Source organism: Phocoena phocoena, unplaced genomic scaffold (genome assembly GCF_963924675.1).
Source record: "Phocoena phocoena unplaced genomic scaffold, mPhoPho1.1 SCAFFOLD_411, whole genome shotgun sequence".
Taxonomy (NCBI): Eukaryota; Metazoa; Chordata; class Mammalia; order Artiodactyla; family Phocoenidae; genus Phocoena; species Phocoena phocoena.
This window is the reverse complement of record NW_027077702.1, coordinates 16,632-36,887: the sequence shown is the minus strand read 5'-3', so window position 1 is coordinate 36,887 and position 20,256 is coordinate 16,632. Positions and strand designations below refer to the sequence as shown.

At 76.8% G+C, this 20,256-nt stretch overlaps 20 non-coding genes across 20 annotated transcripts; all 20 read right to left on the bottom strand.

Annotated features, from left to right (window-relative positions):
- Positions 1 to 487: 487 nt before the first annotated feature.
- Positions 488 to 606, bottom strand: LOC136143824 (5S ribosomal RNA). Its single transcript, XR_010658384.1, has one exon. It is a non-coding gene; the product is annotated as a 5S ribosomal RNA (ribosomal RNA).
- A 901-nt stretch (positions 607 to 1,507) lies between these two features.
- On the bottom strand, positions 1,508 to 1,626 carry LOC136143823 (5S ribosomal RNA). Its single transcript, XR_010658383.1, has one exon. It is a non-coding gene; the product is annotated as a 5S ribosomal RNA (ribosomal RNA).
- A 901-nt stretch (positions 1,627 to 2,527) lies between these two features.
- On the bottom strand, positions 2,528 to 2,646 carry LOC136143822 (5S ribosomal RNA). The gene has a single exon (XR_010658382.1). It is a non-coding gene; the product is annotated as a 5S ribosomal RNA (ribosomal RNA).
- Positions 2,647 to 3,570: 924 nt separating this feature from the next.
- LOC136143821 (5S ribosomal RNA) lies at positions 3,571 to 3,689 on the bottom strand. Its single transcript, XR_010658381.1, has one exon. It is a non-coding gene; the product is annotated as a 5S ribosomal RNA (ribosomal RNA).
- Positions 3,690 to 4,590: 901 nt separating this feature from the next.
- Positions 4,591 to 4,709, bottom strand: LOC136143820 (5S ribosomal RNA). The gene has a single exon (XR_010658380.1). It is a non-coding gene; the product is annotated as a 5S ribosomal RNA (ribosomal RNA).
- Positions 4,710 to 5,633: 924 nt separating this feature from the next.
- On the bottom strand, positions 5,634 to 5,752 carry LOC136143819 (5S ribosomal RNA). The gene has a single exon (XR_010658379.1). It is a non-coding gene; the product is annotated as a 5S ribosomal RNA (ribosomal RNA).
- Positions 5,753 to 6,653: 901 nt separating this feature from the next.
- On the bottom strand, positions 6,654 to 6,772 carry LOC136143827 (5S ribosomal RNA). Its single transcript, XR_010658387.1, has one exon. It is a non-coding gene; the product is annotated as a 5S ribosomal RNA (ribosomal RNA).
- Positions 6,773 to 7,673: 901 nt separating this feature from the next.
- LOC136143818 (5S ribosomal RNA) lies at positions 7,674 to 7,792 on the bottom strand. Its single transcript, XR_010658378.1, has one exon. It is a non-coding gene; the product is annotated as a 5S ribosomal RNA (ribosomal RNA).
- A 924-nt stretch (positions 7,793 to 8,716) lies between these two features.
- On the bottom strand, positions 8,717 to 8,835 carry LOC136143817 (5S ribosomal RNA). Its single transcript, XR_010658377.1, has one exon. It is a non-coding gene; the product is annotated as a 5S ribosomal RNA (ribosomal RNA).
- Positions 8,836 to 9,736: 901 nt separating this feature from the next.
- Positions 9,737 to 9,855, bottom strand: LOC136143816 (5S ribosomal RNA). Its single transcript, XR_010658376.1, has one exon. It is a non-coding gene; the product is annotated as a 5S ribosomal RNA (ribosomal RNA).
- Positions 9,856 to 10,756: 901 nt separating this feature from the next.
- LOC136143814 (5S ribosomal RNA) lies at positions 10,757 to 10,875 on the bottom strand. The gene has a single exon (XR_010658374.1). It is a non-coding gene; the product is annotated as a 5S ribosomal RNA (ribosomal RNA).
- Positions 10,876 to 11,776: 901 nt separating this feature from the next.
- LOC136143813 (5S ribosomal RNA) lies at positions 11,777 to 11,895 on the bottom strand. Its single transcript, XR_010658373.1, has one exon. It is a non-coding gene; the product is annotated as a 5S ribosomal RNA (ribosomal RNA).
- Positions 11,896 to 12,819: 924 nt separating this feature from the next.
- LOC136143812 (5S ribosomal RNA) lies at positions 12,820 to 12,938 on the bottom strand. Its single transcript, XR_010658372.1, has one exon. It is a non-coding gene; the product is annotated as a 5S ribosomal RNA (ribosomal RNA).
- Positions 12,939 to 13,839: 901 nt separating this feature from the next.
- On the bottom strand, positions 13,840 to 13,958 carry LOC136143811 (5S ribosomal RNA). Its single transcript, XR_010658371.1, has one exon. It is a non-coding gene; the product is annotated as a 5S ribosomal RNA (ribosomal RNA).
- Positions 13,959 to 14,882: 924 nt separating this feature from the next.
- Positions 14,883 to 15,001, bottom strand: LOC136143810 (5S ribosomal RNA). Its single transcript, XR_010658370.1, has one exon. It is a non-coding gene; the product is annotated as a 5S ribosomal RNA (ribosomal RNA).
- A 901-nt stretch (positions 15,002 to 15,902) lies between these two features.
- Positions 15,903 to 16,021, bottom strand: LOC136143809 (5S ribosomal RNA). Its single transcript, XR_010658369.1, has one exon. It is a non-coding gene; the product is annotated as a 5S ribosomal RNA (ribosomal RNA).
- A 901-nt stretch (positions 16,022 to 16,922) lies between these two features.
- Positions 16,923 to 17,041, bottom strand: LOC136143808 (5S ribosomal RNA). The gene has a single exon (XR_010658368.1). It is a non-coding gene; the product is annotated as a 5S ribosomal RNA (ribosomal RNA).
- A 901-nt stretch (positions 17,042 to 17,942) lies between these two features.
- Positions 17,943 to 18,061, bottom strand: LOC136143807 (5S ribosomal RNA). Its single transcript, XR_010658367.1, has one exon. It is a non-coding gene; the product is annotated as a 5S ribosomal RNA (ribosomal RNA).
- Positions 18,062 to 18,962: 901 nt separating this feature from the next.
- LOC136143806 (5S ribosomal RNA) lies at positions 18,963 to 19,081 on the bottom strand. The gene has a single exon (XR_010658366.1). It is a non-coding gene; the product is annotated as a 5S ribosomal RNA (ribosomal RNA).
- A 901-nt stretch (positions 19,082 to 19,982) lies between these two features.
- LOC136143805 (5S ribosomal RNA) lies at positions 19,983 to 20,101 on the bottom strand. The gene has a single exon (XR_010658365.1). It is a non-coding gene; the product is annotated as a 5S ribosomal RNA (ribosomal RNA).
- Positions 20,102 to 20,256: the final 155 nt, after the last annotated feature.

Below are 20,256 nucleotides of genomic sequence, written 5' to 3'. Positions count from 1 at the left end.
CTTGCCCGCACACCACCCGCCGAGCTCAGGAGCCCGCCCCTGGTGGCCGGCAGGCCCGGGGAAGCGGCCCCGGCCCTCGATCCCGCTCCCGCACCCGGCCGCGGCGACACGGCGGAGGCGGGGCTTCTGCCGGAGGGAGCTGTGGCGGGACACACCGGCGCACAGGTGGCAGCAGCGGGGCTGGGCGCCAGTGGGGGCGGCCAGGTGCAGGTCGAGGGGCTCGCTGGCCGAAAGGACGGCAACCGGGCCCGCGGCGGATTCTGGGTCCGGGCCAGCCACCCCGGGAGCGTCCGGGGTGCGGCTGCCTTCCGGGGCCGCCTTCTGGCCGCCCGGCCGGCCGGGCCGGCGGGGAGCGGCCCCTCCGGCGCACGCGCGCCGTGGTGGGAGGGGCCTGAGGAGGTGGGGCCTGCAGCGGGGCCCGGCGGGGGCGGAGCCGGCGGCCACCGCCCGCGGGCGAGTAAAGGAGAAGGCGGAGCGGGAGGCAAAAAGCCTACAGCACCCGGTATTCCCAGGCGGTCTCCCATCCAAGTACTAACCAGGCCCGACCCTGCTTAGCTTCCGAGATCAGACGAGATCGGGCGCGTTCAGGGTGGTATGGCCGTAGACGGGGGCGGGGACCGCGGGCTGCCTCTTGAGGCCCAGTTGCGCTGGCGCTGGCGCCTTAGGGCCAGCCAGCCCGGCGGTCAGCCCGCCCAGGCAGGGGGAACGGACGTCTCGGGTATCGGGCGGTGGCGGAGGGTTTGGCCACCACCTCCCAGCCGAGGGCCGGCGTGACCCAGCAAACCCTTCGGCGCTTGGCGCCCCGCCCAAGATCCCGCACGTCGCTCACAGGGACGTGGCCCCGGGGGCTTCGGGGCCCGGGGCCCGCGGTCCCTGGGGCATCGCCCCTGCCCGCCCACGCGGCGCTAGGCGCAGCCCGGCCGCAGCCCGGGCCGGCCCTGCTGCCCGACAGCAGCTGGCCCGAAGCCACTGGGAGCCACCATTGCGTCGCCACGGCCCCTCAGCCCCGGCAAGGCCACCCTTGCCCGCACACCACCCGCCGAGCTCAGGAGCCCGCCCCTGGTGGCCGGCAGGCCCGGGGAAGCGGCCCCGGCCCTCGATCCCGCTCCCGCACCCGGCCGCGGCGACACGGCGGAGGCGGGGCTTCTGCCGGAGGGAGCTGTGGCGGGACACACCGGCGCACAGGTGGCGGCAGCGGGGCTGGGCGCCAGTGGGGGCGGCCAGGTGCAGGTCGAGGGGCTCGCTGGCCGAAAGGACGGCAACCGGGCCCGCGGCGGATTCTGGGTCCGGGCCAGCCACCCCGGGAGCGTCCGGGGTGCGGCTGCCTTCCGGGGCCGCCTTCTGGCCGCCCGGCCGGCCGGGCCGGCGGGGAGCGGCCCCTCCGGCGCACGCGCGCCGTGGTGGGAGGGGCCTGAGGAGGTGGGGCCTGCAGCGGGGCCCGGCGGGGGCGGAGCCGGCGGCCACCGCCCGCGGGCGAGTAAAGGAGAAGGCGGAGCGGGAGGCAAAAAGCCTACAGCACCCGGTATTCCCAGGCGGTCTCCCATCCAAGTACTAACCAGGCCCGACCCTGCTTAGCTTCCGAGATCAGACGAGATCGGGCGCGTTCAGGGTGGTATGGCCGTAGACGGGGGCGGGGACCGCGGGCTGCCTCTTGAGGCCCAGTTGCGCTGGCGCTGGCGCCTTAGGGCCAGCCAGCCCGGCGGTCAGCCCGCCCAGGCAGGGGGAACGGACGTCTCGGGTATCGGGCGGTGGCGGAGGGTTTGGCCACCACCTCCCAGCCGAGGGCCGGCGTGACCCAGCAAACCCTTCGGCGCTTGGCGCCCCGCCCAAGATCCCGCACGTCGCTCACAGGGACGTGGCCCCGGGGGCTTCGGGGCCCGGGGCCCGCGGTCCCTGGGGCATCGCCCCTGCCCGCCCACGCGGCGCTAGGCGCAGCCCGGCCGCAGCCCGGGCCGGCCCTGCTGCCCGACAGCAGCTGGCCCGAAGCCACTGGGAGCCACCATTGCGTCGCCACGGCCCCTCAGCCCCGGCAAGGCCACCCTTGCCCGCACACCACCCGCCGAGCTCAGGAGCCCGCCCCTGGTGGCCGGCAGGCCCGGGGAAGCGGCCCCGGCCCTCGATCCCGCTCCCGCACCCGGCCGCGGCGACACGGCGGAGGCGGGGCTTCTGCCGGAGGGAGCTGTGGCGGGACACACCGGCGCACAGGTGGCGGCAGCGGGGCTGGGCGCCAGTGGGGGCGGCCAGGTGCAGGTCGAGGGGCTCGCTGGCCGAAAGGACGGCAACCGGGCCCGCGGCGGATTCTGGGTCCGGGCCAGCCACCCCGGGAGCGTCCGGGGTGCGGCTGCCTTCCGGGGCCGCCTTCTGGCCGCCCGGCCGGCCGGGCCGGCGGGGAGCGGCCCCTCCGGCGCACGCGCGCCGTGGTGGGAGGGGCCTGAGGAGGTGGGGCCTGCAGCGGGGCCCGGCGGGGGCGGAGCCGGCGGCCACCGCCCGCGGGCGAGTAAAGGAGAAGGCGGAGCGGGAGGCAAAAAGCCTACAGCACCCGGTATTCCCAGGCGGTCTCCCATCCAAGTACTAACCAGGCCCGACCCTGCTTAGCTTCCGAGATCAGACGAGATCGGGCGCGTTCAGGGTGGTATGGCCGTAGACGGGGGCGGGGACCGCGGGCTGCCTCTTGAGGCCCAGTTGCGCTGGCGCTGGCGCCTTAGGGCCAGCCAGCCCGGCGGTCAGCCCGCCCCGGCGGGACCCCGCCGCCCGCCCAGGCAGGGGGAACGGACGTCTCGGGTATCGGGCGGTGGCGTAGGGTTTGGCCACCACCTCCCAGCCGAGGGCCGGCGTGACCCAGCAAACCCTTCGGCGCTTGGCGCCCCGCCCAAGATCCCGCACGTCGCTCACAGGGACGTGGCCCCGGGGGCTTCGGGGCCCGGGGCCCGCGGTCCCTGGGGCATCGCCCCTGCCCGCCCACGCGGCGCTAGGCGCAGCCCGGCCGCAGCCCGGGCCGGCCCTGCTGCCCGACAGCAGCTGGCCCGAAGCCACTGGGAGCCACCATTGCGTCGCCACGGCCCCTCAGCCCCGGCAAGGCCACCCTTGCCCGCACACCACCCGCCGAGCTCAGGAGCCCGCCCCTGGTGGCCGGCAGGCCCGGGGAAGCGGCCCCGGCCCTCGATCCCGCTCCCGCACCCGGCCGCGGCGACACGGCGGAGGCGGGGCTTCTGCCGGAGGGAGCTGTGGCGGGACACACCGGCGCACAGGTGGCGGCAGCGGGGCTGGGCGCCAGTGGGGGCGGCCAGGTGCAGGTCGAGGGGCTCGCTGGCCGAAAGGACGGCAACCGGGCCCGCGGCGGATTCTGGGTCCGGGCCAGCCACCCCGGGAGCGTCCGGTGTGCGGCTGCCTTCCGGGGCCGCATTCTGGCCGCCCGGCCGGCCGGGCCGGCGGGGAGCGGCCCCTCCGGCGCACGCGCGCCGTGGTGGGAGGGGCCTGAGGAGGTGGGGCCTGCAGCGGGGCCCGGCGGGGGCGGAGCCGGCGGCCACCGCCCGCGGGCGAGTAAAGGAGAAGGCGGAGCGGGAGGCAAAAAGCCTACAGCACCCGGTATTCCCAGGCGGTCTCCCATCCAAGTACTAACCAGGCCCGACCCTGCTTAGCTTCCGAGATCAGACGAGATCGGGCGCGTTCAGGGTGGTATGGCCGTAGACGGGGGCGGGGACCGCGGGCTGCCTCTTGAGGCCCAGTTGCGCTGGCGCTGGCGCCTTAGGGCCAGCCAGCCCGGCGGTCAGCCCGCCCAGGCAGGGGGAACGGACGTCTCGGGTATCGGGCGGTGGCGGAGGGTTTGGCCACCACCTCCCAGCCGAGGGCCGGCGTGACCCAGCAAACCCTTCGGCGCTTGGCGCCCCGCCCAAGATCCCGCACGTCGCTCACAGGGACGTGGCCCCGGAGGCTTCGGGGCCCGGGGCCCGCGGTCCCTGGGGCATCGCCCCTGCCCGCCCACGCGGCGCTAGGCGCAGCCCGGCCGCAGCCCGGGCCGGCCCTGCTGCCCGACAGCAGCTGGCCCGAAGCCACTGGGAGCCACCATTGCGTCGCCACGGCCCCTCAGCCCCGGCAAGGCCACCCTTGCCCGCACACCACCCGCCGAGCTCAGGAGCCCGCCCCTGGTGGCCGGCAGGCCCGGGGAAGCGGCCCCGGCCCTCGATCCCGCTCCCGCACCCGGCCGCGGCGACACGGCGGAGGCGGGGCTTCTGCCGGAGGGAGCTGTGGCGGGACACACCGGCGCACAGGTGGCGGCAGCGGGGCTGGGCGCCAGTGGGGGCGGCCAGGTGCAGGTCGAGGGGCTCGCTGGCCGAAAGGACGGCAACCGGGCCCGCGGCGGATTCTGGGTCCGGGCCAGCCACCCCGGGAGCGTCCGGGGTGCGGCTGCCTTCCGGGGCCGCCTTCTGGCCGCCCGGCCGGCCGGGCCGGCGGGGAGCGGCCCCTCCGGCGCACGCGCGCCGTGGTGGGAGGGGCCTGAGGAGGTGGGGCCTGCAGCGGGGCCCGGCGGGGGCGGAGCCGGCGGCCACCGCCCGCGGGCGAGTAAAGGAGAAGGCGGAGCGGGAGGCAAAAAGCCTACAGCACCCGGTATTCCCAGGCGGTCTCCCATCCAAGTACTAACCAGGCCCGACCCTGCTTAGCTTCCGAGATCAGACGAGATCGGGCGCGTTCAGGGTGGTATGGCCGTAGACGGGGGCGGGGACCGCGGGCTGCCTCTTGAGGCCCAGTTGCGCTGGCGCTGGCGCCTTAGGGCCAGCCAGCCCGGCGGTCAGCCCGCCCCGGCGGGACCCCGCCGCCCGCCCAGGCAGGGGGAACGGACGTCTCGGGTATCGGGCGGTGGCGGAGGGTTTGGCCACCACCTCCCAGCCGAGGGCCGGCGTGACCCAGCAAACCCTTCGGCGCTTGGCGCCCCGCCCAAGATCCCGCACGTCGCTCACAGGGACGTGGCCCCGGGGGCTTCGGGGCCCGGGGCCCGCGGTCCCTGGGGCATCGCCCCTGCCCGCCCACGCGGCGCTAGGCGCAGCCCGGCCGCAGCCCGGGCCGGCCCTGCTGCCCGACAGCAGCTGGCCCGAAGCCACTGGGAGCCACCATTGCGTCGCCACGGCCCCTCAGCCCCGGCAAGGCCACCCTTGCCCGCACACCACCCGCCGAGCTCAGGAGCCCGCCCCTGGTGGCCGGCAGGCCCGGGGAAGCGGCCCCGGCCCTCGATCCCGCTCCCGCACCCGGCCGCGGCGACACGGCGGAGGCGGGGCTTCTGCCGGAGGGAGCTGTGGCGGGACACACCGGCGCACAGGTGGCGGCAGCGGGGCTGGGCGCCAGTGGGGGCGGCCAGGTGCAGGTCGAGGGGCTCGCTGGCCGAAAGGACGGCAACCGGGCCCGCGGCGGATTCTGGGTCCGGGCCAGCCACCCCGGGAGCGTCCGGGGTGCGGCTGCCTTCCGGGGCCGCCTTCTGGCCGCCCGGCCGGCCGGGCCGGCGGGGAGCGGCCCCTCCGGCGCACGCGCGCCGTGGTGGGAGGGGCCTGAGGAGGTGGGGCCTGCAGCGGGGCCCGGCGGGGGCGGAGCCGGCGGCCACCGCCCGCGGGCGAGTAAAGGAGAAGGCGGAGCGGGAGGCAAAAAGCCTACAGCACCCGGTATTCCCAGGCGGTCTCCCATCCAAGTACTAACCAGGCCCGACCCTGCTTAGCTTCCGAGATCAGACGAGATCGGGCGCGTTCAGGGTGGTATGGCCGTAGACGGGGGCGGGGACCGCGGGCTGCCTCTTGAGGCCCAGTTGCGCTGGCGCTGGCGCCTTAGGGCCAGCCAGCCCGGCGGTCAGCCCGCCCAGGCAGGGGGAACGGACGTCTCGGGTATCGGGCGGTGGCGGAGGATTTGGCCACCACCTCCCAGCCGAGGGCCGGCGTGACCCAGCAAACCCTTCGGCGCTTGGCGCCCCGCCCAAGATCCCGCACGTCGCTCACAGGGACGTGGCCCCGGGGGCTTCGGGGCCCGGGGCCCGCGGTCCCTGGGGCATCGCCCCTGCCCGCCCACGCGGCGCTAGGCGCAGCCCGGCCGCAGCCCGGGCCGGCCCTGCTGCCCGACAGCAGCTGGCCCGAAGCCACTGGGAGCCACCATTGCGTCGCCACGGCCCCTCAGCCCCGGCAAGGCCACCCTTGCCCGCACACCACCCGCCGAGCTCAGGAGCCCGCCCCTGGTGGCCGGCAGGCCCGGGGAAGCGGCCCCGGCCCTCGATCCCGCTCCCGCACCCGGCCGCGGCGACACGGCGGAGGCGGGGCTTCTGCCGGAGGGAGCTGTGGCGGGACACACCGGCGCACAGGTGGCGGCAGCGGGGCTGGGCGCCAGTGGGGGCGGCCAGGTGCAGGTCGAGGGGCTCGCTGGCCGAAAGGACGGCAACCGGGCCCGCGGCGGATTCTGGGTCCGGGCCAGCCACCCCGGGAGCGTCCGGGGTGCGGCTGCCTTCCGGGGCCGCCTTCTGGCCGCCCGGCCGGCCGGGCCGGCGGGGAGCGGCCCCTCCGGCGCACGCGCGCCGTGGTGGGAGGGGCCTGAGGAGGTGGGGCCTGCAGCGGGGCCCGGCGGGGGCGGAGCCGGCGGCCACCGCCCGCGGGCGAGTAAAGGAGAAGGCGGAGCGGGAGGCAAAAAGCCTACAGCACCCGGTATTCCCAGGCGGTCTCCCATCCAAGTACTAACCAGGCCCGACCCTGCTTAGCTTCCGAGATCAGACGAGATCGGGCGCGTTCAGGGTGGTATGGCCGTAGATGGGGGCGGGGACCGCGGGCTGCCTCTTGAGGCCCAGTTGCGCTGGCGCTGGCGCCTTAGGGCCAGCCAGCCCGGCGGTCAGCCCGCCCAGGCAGGGGGAACGGACGTCTCGGGTATCGGGCGGTGGCGGAGGGTTTGGCCACCACCTCCCAGCCGAGGGCCGGCGTGACCCAGCAAACCCTTCGGCGCTTGGCGCCCCGCCCAAGATCCCGCACGTCGCTCACAGGGACGTGGCCCCGGAGGCTTCGGGGCCCGGGGCCCGCGGTCCCTGGGGCATCGCCCCTGCCCACCCACGCGGCGCTAGGCGCAGCCCGGCCGCAGCCCGGGCCGGCCCTGCTGCCCGACAGCAGCTGGCCCGAAGCCACTGGGAGCCACCATTGCGTCGCCACGGCCCCTCAGCCCCGGCAAGGCCACCCTTGCCCGCACACCACCCGCCGAGCTCAGGAGCCCGCCCCTGGTGGCCGGCAGGCCCGGGGAAGCGGCCCCGGCCCTCGATCCCGCTCCCGCACCCGGCCGCGGCGACACGGCGGAGGCGGGGCTTCTGCCGGAGGGAGCTGTGGCGGGACACACCGGCGCACAGGTGGCGGCAGCGGGGCTGGGCGCCAGTGGGGGCGGCCAGGTGCAGGTCGAGGGGCTCGCTGGCCGAAAGGACGGCAACCGGGCCCGCGGCGGATTCTGGGTCCGGGCCAGCCACCCCGGGAGCGTCCGGGGTGCGGCTGCCTTCCGGGGCCGCCTTCTGGCCGCCCGGCCGGCCGGGCCGGCGGGGAGCGGCCCCTCCGGCGCACGCGCGCCGTGGTGGGAGGGGCCTGAGGAGGTGGGGCCTGCAGCGGGGCCCGGCGGGGGCGGAGCCGGCGGCCACCGCCCGCGGGCGAGTAAAGGAGAAGGCGGAGCGGGAGGCAAAAAGCCTACAGCACCCGGTATTCCCAGGCGGTCTCCCATCCAAGTACTAACCAGGCCCGACCCTGCTTAGCTTCCGAGATCAGACGAGATCGGGCGCGTTCAGGGTGGTATGGCCGTAGACGGGGGCGGGGACCGCGGGCTGCCTCTTGAGGCCCAGTTGCGCTGGCGCTGGCGCCTTAGGGCCAGCCAGCCCGGCGGTCAGCCCGCCCCGGCGGGACCCCGCCGCCCGCCCAGGCAGGGGGAACGGACGTCTCGGGTATCGGGCGGTGGCGGAGGGTTTGGCCACCACCTCCCAGCCGAGGGCCGGCGTGACCCAGCAAACCCTTCGGCGCTTGGCGCCCCGCCCAAGATCCCGCACGTCGCTCACAGGGACGTGGCCCCGGGGGCTTCGGGGCCCGGGGCCCGCGGTCCCTGGGGCATCGCCCCTGCCCGCCCACGCGGCGCTAGGCGCAGCCCGGCCGCAGCCCGGGCCGGCCCTGCTGCCCGACAGCAGCTGGCCCGAAGCCACTGGGAGCCACCATTGCGTCGCCACGGCCCCTCAGCCCCGGCAAGGCCACCCTTGCCCGCACACCACCCGCCGAGCTCAGGAGCCCGCCCCTGGTGGCCGGCAGGCCCGGGGAAGCGGCCCCGGCCCTCGATCCCGCTCCCGCACCCGGCCGCGGCGACACGGCGGAGGCGGGGCTTCTGCCGGAGGGAGCTGTGGCGGGACACACCGGCGCACAGGTGGCGGCAGCGGGGCTGGGCGCCAGTGGGGGCGGCCAGGTGCAGGTCGAGGGGCTCGCTGGCCGAAAGGACGGCAACCGGGCCCGCGGCGGATTCTGGGTCCGGGCCAGCCACCCCGGGAGCGTCCGGGGTGCGGCTGCCTTCCGGGGCCGCCTTCTGGCCGCCCGGCCGGCCGGGCCGGCGGGGAGCGGCCCCTCCGGCGCACGCGCGCCGTGGTGGGAGGGGCCTGAGGAGGTGGGGCCTGCAGCGGGGCCCGGCGGGGGCGGAGCCGGCGGCCACCGCCCGCGGGCGAGTAAAGGAGAAGGCGGAGCGGGAGGCAAAAAGCCTACAGCACCCGGTATTCCCAGGCGGTCTCCCATCCAAGTACTAACCAGGCCCGACCCTGCTTAGCTTCCGAGATCAGACGAGATCGGGCGCGTTCAGGGTGGTATGGCCGTAGACGGGGGCGGGGACCGCGGGCTGCCTCTTGAGGCCCAGTTGCGCTGGCGCTGGCGCCTTAGGGCCAGCCAGCCCGGCGGTCAGCCCGCCCAGGCAGGGGGAACGGACGTCTCGGGTATCGGGCGGTGGCGGAGGATTTGGCCACCACCTCCCAGCCGAGGGCCGGCGTGACCCAGCAAACCCTTCGGCGCTTGGCGCCCCGCCCAAGATCCCGCACGTCGCTCACAGGGACGTGGCCCCGGGGGCTTCGGGGCCCGGGGCCCGCGGTCCCTGGGGCATCGCCCCTGCCCGCCCACGCGGCGCTAGGCGCAGCCCGGCCGCAGCCCGGGCCGGCCCTGCTGCCCGACAGCAGCTGGCCCGAAGCCACTGGGAGCCACCATTGCGTCGCCACGGCCCCTCAGCCCCGGCAAGGCCACCCTTGCCCGCACACCACCCGCCGAGCTCAGGAGCCCGCCCCTGGTGGCCGGCAGGCCCGGGGAAGCGGCCCCGGCCCTCGATCCCGCTCCCGCACCCGGCCGCGGCGACACGGCGGAGGCGGGGCTTCTGCCGGAGGGAGCTGTGGCGGGACACACCGGCGCACAGGTGGCGGCAGCGGGGCTGGGCGCCAGTGGGGGCGGCCAGGTGCAGGTCGAGGGGCTCGCTGGCCGAAAGGACGGCAACCGGGCCCGCGGCGGATTCTGGGTCCGGGCCAGCCACCCCGGGAGCGTCCGGGGTGCGGCTGCCTTCCGGGGCCGCCTTCTGGCCGCCCGGCCGGCCGGGCCGGCGGGGAGCGGCCCCTCCGGCGCACGCGCGCCGTGGTGGGAGGGGCCTGAGGAGGTGGGGCCTGCAGCGGGGCCCGGCGGGGGCGGAGCCGGCGGCCACCGCCCGCGGGCGAGTAAAGGAGAAGGCGGAGCGGGAGGCAAAAAGCCTACAGCACCCGGTATTCCCAGGCGGTCTCCCATCCAAGTACTAACCAGGCCCGACCCTGCTTAGCTTCCGAGATCAGACGAGATCGGGCGCGTTCAGGGTGGTATGGCCGTAGACGGGGGCGGGGACCGCGGGCTGCCTCTTGAGGCCCAGTTGCGCTGGCGCTGGCGCCTTAGGGCCAGCCAGCCCGGCGGTCAGCCCGCCCAGGCAGGGGGAACGGACGTCTCGGGTATCGGGCGGTGGCGGAGGGTTTGGCCACCACCTCCCAGCCGAGGGCCGGCGTGACCCAGCAAACCCTTCGGCGCTTGGCGCCCCGCCCAAGATCCCGCACGTCGCTCACAGGGACGTGGCCCCGGAGGCTTCGGGGCCCGGGGCCCGCGGTCCCTGGGGCATCGCCCCTGCCCACCCACGCGGCGCTAGGCGCAGCCCGGCCGCAGCCCGGGCCGGCCCTGCTGCCCGACAGCAGCTGGCCCGAAGCCACTGGGAGCCACCATTGCGTCGCCACGGCCCCTCAGCCCCGGCAAGGCCACCCTTGCCCGCACACCACCCGCCGAGCTCAGGAGCCCGCCCCTGGTGGCCGGCAGGCCCGGGGAAGCGGCCCCGGCCCTCGATCCCGCTCCCGCACCCGGCCGCGGCGACACGGCGGAGGCGGGGCTTCTGCCGGAGGGAGCTGTGGCGGGACACACCGGCGCACAGGTGGCGGCAGCGGGGCTGGGCGCCAGTGGGGGCGGCCAGGTGCAGGTCGAGGGGCTCGCTGGCCGAAAGGACGGCAACCGGGCCCGCGGCGGATTCTGGGTCCGGGCCAGCCACCCCGGGAGCGTCCGGGGTGCGGCTGCCTTCCGGGGCCGCCTTCTGGCCGCCCGGCCGGCCGGGCCGGCGGGGAGCGGCCCCTCCGGCGCACGCGCGCCGTGGTGGGAGGGGCCTGAGGAGGTGGGGCCTGCAGCGGGGCCCGGCGGGGGCGGAGCCGGCGGCCACCGCCCGCGGGCGAGTAAAGGAGAAGGCGGAGCGGGAGGCAAAAAGCCTACAGCACCCGGTATTCCCAGGCGGTCTCCCATCCAAGTACTAACCAGGCCCGACCCTGCTTAGCTTCCGAGATCAGACGAGATCGGGCGCGTTCAGGGTGGTATGGCCGTAGACGGGGGCGGGGACCGCGGGCTGCCTCTTGAGGCCCAGTTGCGCTGGCGCTGGCGCCTTAGGGCCAGCCAGCCCGGCGGTCAGCCCGCCCAGGCAGGGGGAACGGACGTCTCGGGTATCGGGCGGTGGCGGAGGGTTTGGCCACCACCTCCCAGCCGAGGGCCGGCGTGACCCAGCAAACCCTTCGGCGCTTGGCGCCCCGCCCAAGATCCCGCACGTCGCTCACAGGGACGTGGCCCCGGGGGCTTCGGGGCCCGGGGCCCGCGGTCCCTGGGGCATCGCCCCTGCCCGCCCACGCGGCGCTAGGCGCAGCCCGGCCGCAGCCCGGGCCGGCCCTGCTGCCCGACAGCAGCTGGCCCGAAGCCACTGGGAGCCACCATTGCGTCGCCACGGCCCCTCAGCCCCGGCAAGGCCACCCTTGCCCGCACACCACCCGCCGAGCTCAGGAGCCCGCCCCTGGTGGCCGGCAGGCCCGGGGAAGCGGCCCCGGCCCTCGATCCCGCTCCCGCACCCGGCCGCGGCGACACGGCGGAGGCGGGGCTTCTGCCGGAGGGAGCTGTGGCGGGACACACCGGCGCACAGGTGGCGGCAGCGGGGCTGGGCGCCAGTGGGGGCGGCCAGGTGCAGGTCGAGGGGCTCGCTGGCCGAAAGGACGGCAACCGGGCCCGCGGCGGATTCTGGGTCCGGGCCAGCCACCCCGGGAGCGTCCGGGGTGCGGCTGCCTTCCGGGGCCGCCTTCTGGCTGCCCGGCCGGCCGGGCCGGCGGGGAGCGGCCCCTCCGGCGCACGCGCGCCGTGGTGGGAGGGGCCTGAGGAGGTGGGGCCTGCAGCGGGGCCCGGCGGGGGCGGAGCCGGCGGCCACCGCCCGCGGGCGAGTAAAGGAGAAGGCGGAGCGGGAGGCAAAAAGCCTACAGCACCCGGTATTCCCAGGCGGTCTCCCATCCAAGTACTAACCAGGCCCGACCCTGCTTAGCTTCCGAGATCAGACGAGATCGGGCGCGTTCAGGGTGGTATGGCCGTAGACGGGGGCGGGGACCGCGGGCTGCCTCTTGAGGCCCAGTTGCGCTGGCGCTGGCGCCTTAGGGCCAGCCAGCCCGGCGGTCAGCCCGCCCAGGCAGGGGGAACGGACGTCTCGGGTATCGGGCGGTGGCGGAGGGTTTGGCCACCACCTCCCAGCCGAGGGCCGGCGTGACCCAGCAAACCCTTCGGCGCTTGGCGCCCCGCCCAAGATCCGCTTGGCGCCCCGCCCAAGATCCCGCACGTCGCTCACAGGGACGTGGCCCCGGGGGCTTCGGGGCCCGGGGCCCGCGGTCCCTGGGGCATCGCCCCTGCCCGCCCACGTGGCGCTAGGCGCAGCCCGGCCGCAGCCCGGGCCGGCCCTGCTGCCCGACAGCAGCTGGCCCGAAGCCACTGGGAGCCACCATTGCATCGCCACGGCCCCTCAGCCCCGGCAAGGCCACCCTTGCCCGCACACCACCCGCCGAGCTCAGGAGCCCGCCCCTGGTGGCCGGCAGGCCCGGGGAAGCGGCCCCGGCCCTCGATCCCGCTCCCGCACCCGGCCGCGGCGACACGGCGGAGGCGGGGCTTCTGCCGGAGGGAGCTGTGGCGGGACACACCGGCGCACAGGTGGCGGCAGCGGGGCTGGGCGCCAGTGGGGGCGGCCAGGTGCAGGTCGAGGGGCTCGCTGGCCGAAAGGACGGCAACCGGGCCCGCGGCGGATTCTGGGTCCGGGCCAGCCACCCCGGGAGCGTCCGGGGTGCGGCTGCCTTCCGGGGCCGCCTTCTGGCCGCCCGGCCGGCCGGGCCGGCGGGGAGCGGCCCCTCCGGCGCACGCGCGCCGTGCTGGGAGGGGCCTGAGGAGGTGGGGCCTGCAGCGGGGCCCGGCGGGGGCGGAGCCGGCGGCCACCGCCCGCGGGCGAGTAAAGGAGAAGGCGGAGCGGGAGGCAAAAAGCCTACAGCACCCGGTATTCCCAGGCGGTCTCCCATCCAAGTACTAACCAGGCCCGACCCTGCTTAGCTTCCGAGATCAGACGAGATCGGGCGCGTTCAGGGTGGTATGGCCGTAGACGGGGGCGGGGACCGCGGGCTGCCTCTTGAGGCCCAGTTGCGCTGGCGCTGGCGCCTTAGGGCCAGCCAGCCCGGCGGTCAGCCCGCCCAGGCAGGGGGAACGGACGTCTCGGGTATCGGGCGGTGGCGGAGGGTTTGGCCACCACCTCCCAGCCGAGGGCCGGCGTGACCCAGCAAACCCTTCGGCGCTTGGCGCCCCGCCCAAGATCCCGCACGTCGCTCACAGGGACGTGGCCCCGGGGGCTTCGGGGCCCGGGGCCCGCGGTCCCTGGGGCATCGCCCCTGCCCGCCCACGCGGCGCTAGGCGCAGCCCGGCCGCAGCCCGGGCCGGCCCTGCTGCCCGACAGCAGCTGGCCCGAAGCCACTGGGAGCCACCATTGCGTCGCCACGGCCCCTCAGCCCCGGCAAGGCCACCCTTGCCCGCACACCACCCGCCGAGCTCAGGAGCCCGCCCCTGGTGGCCGGCAGGCCCGGGGAAGCGGCCCCGGCCCTCGATCCCGCTCCCGCACCCGGCCGCGGCGACACGGCGGAGGCGGGGCTTCTGCCGGAGGGAGCTGTGGCGGGACACACCGGCGCACAGGTGGCGGCAGCGGGGCTGGGCGCCAGTGGGGGCGGCCAGGTGCAGGTCGAGGGGCTCGCTGGCCGAAAGGACGGCAACCGGGCCCGCGGCGGATTCTGGGTCCGGGCCAGCCACCCCGGGAGCGTCCGGGGTGCGGCTGCCTTCCGGGGCCGCCTTCTGGCCGCCCGGCCGGCCGGGCCGGCGGGGAGCGGCCCCTCCGGCGCACGCGCGCCGTGGTGGGAGGGGCCTGAGGAGGTGGGGCCTGCAGCGGGGCCCGGCGGGGGCGGAGCCGGCGGCCACCGCCCGCGGGCGAGTAAAGGAGAAGGCGGAGCGGGAGGCAAAAAGCCTACAGCACCCGGTATTCCCAGGCGGTCTCCCATCCAAGTACTAACCAGGCCCGACCCTGCTTAGCTTCCGAGATCAGACGAGATCGGGCGCGTTCAGGGTGGTATGGCCGTAGACGGGGGCGGGGACCGCGGGCTGCCTCTTGAGGCCCAGTTGCGCTGGCGCTGGCGCCTTAGGGCCAGCCAGCCCGGCGGTCAGCCCGCCCCGGCGGGACCCCGCCGCCCGCCCAGGCAGGGGGAACGGACGTCTCGGGTATCGGGCGGTGGCGGAGGGTTTGGCCACCACCTCCCAGCCGAGGGCCGGCGTGACCCAGCAAACCCTTCGGCGCTTGGCGCCCCGCCCAAGATCCCGCACGTCGCTCACAGGGACGTGGCCCCGGGGGCTTCGGGGCCCGGGGCCCGCGGTCCCTGGGGCATCGCCCCTGCCCGCCCACGCGGCGCTAGGCGCAGCCCGGCCGCAGCCCGGGCCGGCCCTGCTGCCCGACAGCAGCTGGCCCGAAGCCACTGGGAGCCACCATTGCGTCGCCACGGCCCCTCAGCCCCGGCAAGGCCACCCTTGCCCGCACACCACCCGCCGAGCTCAGGAGCCCGCCCCTGGTGGCCGGCAGGCCCGGGGAAGCGGCCCCGGCCCTCGATCCCGCTCCCGCACCCGGCCGCGGCGACACGGCGGAGGCGGGGCTTCTGCCGGAGGGAGCTGTGGCGGGACACACCGGCGCACAGGTGGCGGCAGCGGGGCTGGGCGCCAGTGGGGGCGGCCAGGTGCAGGTCGAGGGGCTCGCTGGCCGAAAGGACGGCAACCGGGCCCGCGGCGGATTCTGGGTCCGGGCCAGCCACCCCGGGAGCGTCCGGGGTGCGGCTGCCTTCCGGGGCCGCATTCTGGCCGCCCGGCCGGCCGGGCCGGCGGGGAGCGGCCCCTCCGGCGCACGCGCGCCGTGGTGGGAGGGGCCTGAGGAGGTGGGGCCTGCAGCGGGGCCCGGCGGGGGCGGAGCCGGCGGCCACCGCCCGCGGGCGAGTAAAGGAGAAGGCGGAGCGGGAGGCAAAAAGCCTACAGCACCCGGTATTCCCAGGCGGTCTCCCATCCAAGTACTAACCAGGCCCGACCCTGCTTAGCTTCCGAGATCAGACGAGATCGGGCGCGTTCAGGGTGGTATGGCCGTAGACGGGGGCGGGGACCGCGGGCTGCCTCTTGAGGCCCAGTTGCGCTGGCGCTGGCGCCTTAGGGCCAGCCAGCCCGGCGGTCAGCCCGCCCAGGCAGGGGGAACGGACGTCTCGGGTATCGGGCGGTGGCGGAGGGTTTGGCCACCACCTCCCAGCCGAGGGCCGGCGTGACCCAGCAAACCCTTCGGCGCTTGGCGCCCCACCCAAGATCCCGCACGTCGCTCACAGGGACGTGGCCCCGGAGGCTTCGGGGCCCGGGGCCCGCGGTCCCTGGGGCATCGCCCCTGCCCGCCCACGCGGCGCTAGGCGCAGCCCGGCCGCAGCCCGGGCCGGCCCTGCTGCCCGACTGCAGCTGGCCCGAAGCCACTGGGAGCCACCATTGCGTCGCCACGGCCCCTCAGCCCCGGCAAGGCCACCCTTGCCCGCACTCCACCCGCCGAGCTCAGGAGCCCGCCCCTGGTGGCCGGCAGGCCCGGGGAAGCGGCCCCGGCCCTCGATCCCGCTCCCGCACCCGGCCGCGGCGACACGGCGGAGGCGGGGCTTCTGCCGGAGGGAGCTGTGGCGGGACACACCGGCGCACAGGTGGCGGCAGCGGGGCTGGGCGCCAGTGGGGGCGGCCAGGTGCAGGTCGAGGGGCTCGCTGGCCGAAAGGACGGCAACCGGGCCCGCGGCGGATTCTGGGTCCGGGCCAGCCACCCCGGGAGCGTCCGGGGTGCGGCTGCCTTCCGGGGCCGCCTTCTGGCCGCCCGGCCGGCCGGGCCGGCGGGGAGCGGCCCCTCCGGCGCACGCGCGCCGTGGTGGGAGGGGCCTGAGGAGGTGGGGCCTGCAGCGGGGCCCGGCGGGGGCGGAGCCGGCGGCCACCGCCCGCGGGCGAGTAAAGGAGAAGGCGGAGCGGGAGGCAAAAAGCCTACAGCACCCGGTATTCCCAGGCGGTCTCCCATCCAAGTACTAACCAGGCCCGACCCTGCTTAGCTTCCGAGATCAGACGAGATCGGGCGCGTTCAGGGTGGTATGGCCGTAGACGGGGGCGGGGACCGCGGGCTGCCTCTTGAGGCCCAGTTGCGCTGGCGCTGGCGCCTTAGGGCCAGCCAGCCCGGCGGTCAGCCCGCCCAGGCAGGGGGAACGGACGTCTCGGGTATCGGGCGGTGGCGGAGGGTTTGGCCACCACCTCCCAGCCGAGGGCCGGCGTGACCCAGCAAACCCTTCGGCGCTTGGCGCCCCGCCCAAGATCCCGCACGTCGCTCACAGGGACGTGGCCCCGGGGGCTTCGGGGCCCGGGGCCCGCGGTCCCTGGGGCATCGCCCCTGCCCGCCCACGCGGCGCTAGGCGCAGCCCGGCCGCAGCCCGGGCCGGCCCTGCTGCCCGACAGCAGCTGGCCCGAAGCCACTGGGAGCCACCATTGCGTCGCCACGGCCCCTCAGCCCCGGCAAGGCCACCCTTGCCCGCACACCACCCGCCGAGCTCAGGAGCCCGCCCCTGGTGGCCGGCAGGCCCGGGGAAGCGGCCCCGGCCCTCGATCCCGCTCCCGCACCCGGCCGCGGCGACACGGCGGAGGCGGGGCTTCTGCCGGAGGGAGCTGTGGCGGGACACACCGGCGCACAGGTGGCGGCAGCGGGGCTGGGCGCCAGTGGGGGCGGCCAGGTGCAGGTCGAGGGGCTCGCTGGCCGAAAGGACGGCAACCGGGCCCGCGGCGGATTCTGGGTCCGGGCCAGCCACCCCGGGAGCGTCCGGGGTGCGGCTGCCTTCCGGGGCCGCCTTCTGGCCGCCCGGCCGGCCGGGCCGGCGGGGAGCGGCCCCTCCGGCGCACGCGCGCCGTGGTGGGAGGGGCCTGAGGAGGTGGGGCCTGCAGCGGGGCCCGGCGGGGGCGGAGCCGGCGGCCACCGCCCGCGGGCGAGTAAAGGAGAAGGCGGAGCGGGAGGCAAAAAGCCTACAGCACCCGGTATTCCCAGGCGGTCTCCCATCCAAGTACTAACCAGGCCCGACCCTGCTTAGCTTCCGAGATCAGACGAGATCGGGCGCGTTCAGGGTGGTATGGCCGTAGACGGGGGCGGGGACCGCGGGCTGCCTCTTGAGGCCCAGTTGCGCTGGCGCTGGCGCCTTAGGGCCAGCCAGCCCGGCGGTCAGCCCGCCCAGGCAGGGGGAACGGACGTCTCGGGTATCGGGCGGTGGCGGAGGGTTTGGCCACCACCTCCCAGCCGAGGGCCGGCGTGACCCAGCAAACCCTTCGGCGCTTGGCGCCCCGCCCAAGATCCCGCACGTCGCTCACAGGGACGTGGCCCCGGGGGCTTCGGGGCCCGGGGCCCGCGGTCCCTGGGGCATCGCCCCTGCCCGCCCACGCGGCGCTAGGCGCAGCCCGGCCGCAGCCCGGGCCGGCCCTGCTGCCCGACAGCAGCTGGCCCGAAGCCACTGGGAGCCACCATTGCGTCGCCACGGCCCCTCAGCCCCGGCAAGGCCACCCTTGCCCGCACACCACCCGCCGAGCTCAGGAGCCCGCCCCTGGTGGCCGGCAGGCCCGGGGAAGCGGCCCCGGCCCTCGATCCCGCTCCCGCACCCGGCCGCGGCGACACGGCGGAGGCGGGGCTTCTGCCGGAGGGAGCTGTGGCGGGACACACCGGCGCACAGGTGGCGGCAGCGGGGCTGGGCGCCAGTGGGGGCGGCCAGGTGCAGGTCGAGGGGCTCGCTGGCCGAAAGGACGGCAACCGGGCCCGCGGCAGATTCTGGGTCCGGGCCAGCCACCCCGGGAGCGTCCGGGGTGCGGCTGCCTTCCGGGGCCGCCTTCTGGCCGCCCGGCCGGCCGGGCCGGCGGGGAGCGGCCCCTCCGGCGCACGCGCGCCGTGGTGGGAGGGGCCTGAGGAGGTGGGGCCTGCAGCGGGGCCCGGCGGGGGCGGAGCCGGCGGCCACCGCCCGCGGGCGAGTAAAGGAGAAGGCGGAGCGGGAGGCAAAAAGCCTACAGCACCCGGTATTCCCAGGCGGTCTCCCATCCAAGTACTAACCAGGCCCGACCCTGCTTAGCTTCCGAGATCAGACGAGATCGGGCGCGTTCAGGGTGGTATGGCCGTAGACGGGGGCGGGGACCGCGGGCTGCCTCTTGAGGCCCAGTTGCGCTGGCGCTGGCGCCTTAGGGCCAGCCAGCCCGGCGGTCAGCCCGCCCAGGCAGGGGGAACGGACGTCTCGGGTATCGGGCGGTGGCGGAGGGTTTGGCCACCACCTCCCAGCCGAGGGCCGGCGTGACCCAGCAAACCCTTCGGCGCTTGGCGCCCCGCCCAAGATCCCGCACGTCGCTCACAGGGACGTGGCCCCGGGGGCTTCGGGGCCCGGGGCCCGCGGTCCCTGGGGCATCGCCCCTGCCCGCCCACGCGGCGCTAGGCGCAGCCCGGCCGCAGCCCGGGCCGGCCCTGCTGCCCGACAGCAGCTGGCCCGAAGCCACTGGGAGCCACCATTGCGTCGCCACGGCCCCTCAGCCCCGGCAAGGCCACCCTTGCCCGCACACCACCCGCCGAGCTCAGGAGCCCGCCCCTGGTGGCCGGCAGGCCCGGGGAAGCGGCCCCGGCCCTCGATCCCGCTCCCGCACCCGGCCGCGGCGACACGGCGGAGGCGGGGCTTCTGCCGGAGGGAGCTGTGGCGGGACACACCGGCGCACAGGTGGCGGCAGCGGGGCTGGGCGCCAGTGGGGGCGGCCAGGTGCAGGTCGAGGGGCTCGCTGGCCGAAAGGACGGCAACCGGGCCCGCGGCGGATTCTGGGTCCGGGCCAGCCACCCCGGGAGCGTCCGGGGTGCGGCTGCCTTCCGGGGCCGCCTTCTGGCCGCCCGGCCGGCCGGGCCGGCGGGGAGCGGCCCCTCCGGCGCACGCGCGCCGTGGTGGGAGGGGCCTGAGGAGGTGGGGCCTGCAGCGGGGCCCGGCGGGGGCGGAGCCGGCGGCCACCGCCCGCGGGCGAGTAAAGGAGAAGGCGGAGCGGGAGGCAAAAAGCCTACAGCACCCGGTATTCCCAGGCGGTCTCCCATCCAAGTACTAACCAGGCCCGACCCTGCTTAGCTTCCGAGATCAGACGAGATCGGGCGCGTTCAGGGTGGTATGGCCGTAGACGGGGGCGGGGACCGCGGGCTGCCTCTTGAGGCCCAGTTGCGCTGGCGCTGGCGCCTTAGGGCCAGCCAGCCCGGCGGTCAGCCCGCCCAGGCAGGGGGAACGGACGTCTCGGGTATCGGGCGGTGGCGGAGGGTTTGGCCACCACCTCCCAGCCGAGGGCCGGCGTGACCCAGCAAACCCTTCGGCGCTTGGCGCCCCGCCCAAGATCCCGCACGTCGCTCACAGGGACGTGGCCCCGGAGGCTTCGGGGCCCGGGGCCCGCGGTCCCTGGGGCATCGCCCCTGCCCGCCCACGCGGCGCTAGGCGCAGCCCGGCCGCAGCCCGGGCCGGCCCTGCTGCCCGACTGCAGCTGGCCCGAAGCCACTGGGAGCCACCATTGCGTCGCCACGGCCCCTCAGCCCCGGCAAGGCCACCCTTGCCCGCACACCACCCGCCGAGCTCAGGAGCCCGCCCCTGGTGGCCGGCAGGCCCGGGGAAGCGGCCCCGGCCCTCGATCCCGCTCCCGCACCCGGCCGCGGCGACACGGCGGAGGCGGGGCTTCTGCCGGAGGGAGCTGTGGCGGGACACACCGGCGCACAGGTGGCGGCAGCGGGGCTGGGCGCCAGTGGGGGCGGCCAGGTGCAGGTCGAGGGGCTCGCTGGCCGAAAGGACGGCAACCGGGCCCGCGGCGGATTCTGGGTCCGGGCCAGCCACCCCGGGAGCGTCCGGGGTGCGGCTGCCTTCCGGGGCCGCCTTCTGGCCGCCCGGCCGGCCGGGCCGGCGGGGAGCGGCCCCTCCGGCGCACGCGCGCCGTGGTGGGAGGGGCCTGAGGAGGTGGGGCCTGCAGCGGGGCCCGGCGGGGGCGGAGCCGGCGGCCACCGCCCGCGGGCGAGTAAAGGAGAAGGCGGAGCGGGAGGCAAAAAGCCTACAGCACCCGGTATTCCCAGGCGGTCTCCCATCCAAGTACTAACCAGGCCCGACCCTGCTTAGCTTCCGAGATCAGACGAGATCGGGCGCGTTCAGGGTGGTATGGCCGTAGACGGGGGCGGGGACCGCGGGCTGCCTCTTGAGGCCCAGTTGCGCTGGCGCTGGCGCCTTAGGGCCAGCCAGCCCGGCGGTCAGCCCGCCCAGGCAGGGGGAACGGACGTCTCGGGTATCGGGCGGTGGCGGAGGGTTTGGCCACCACCTCCCAGCCG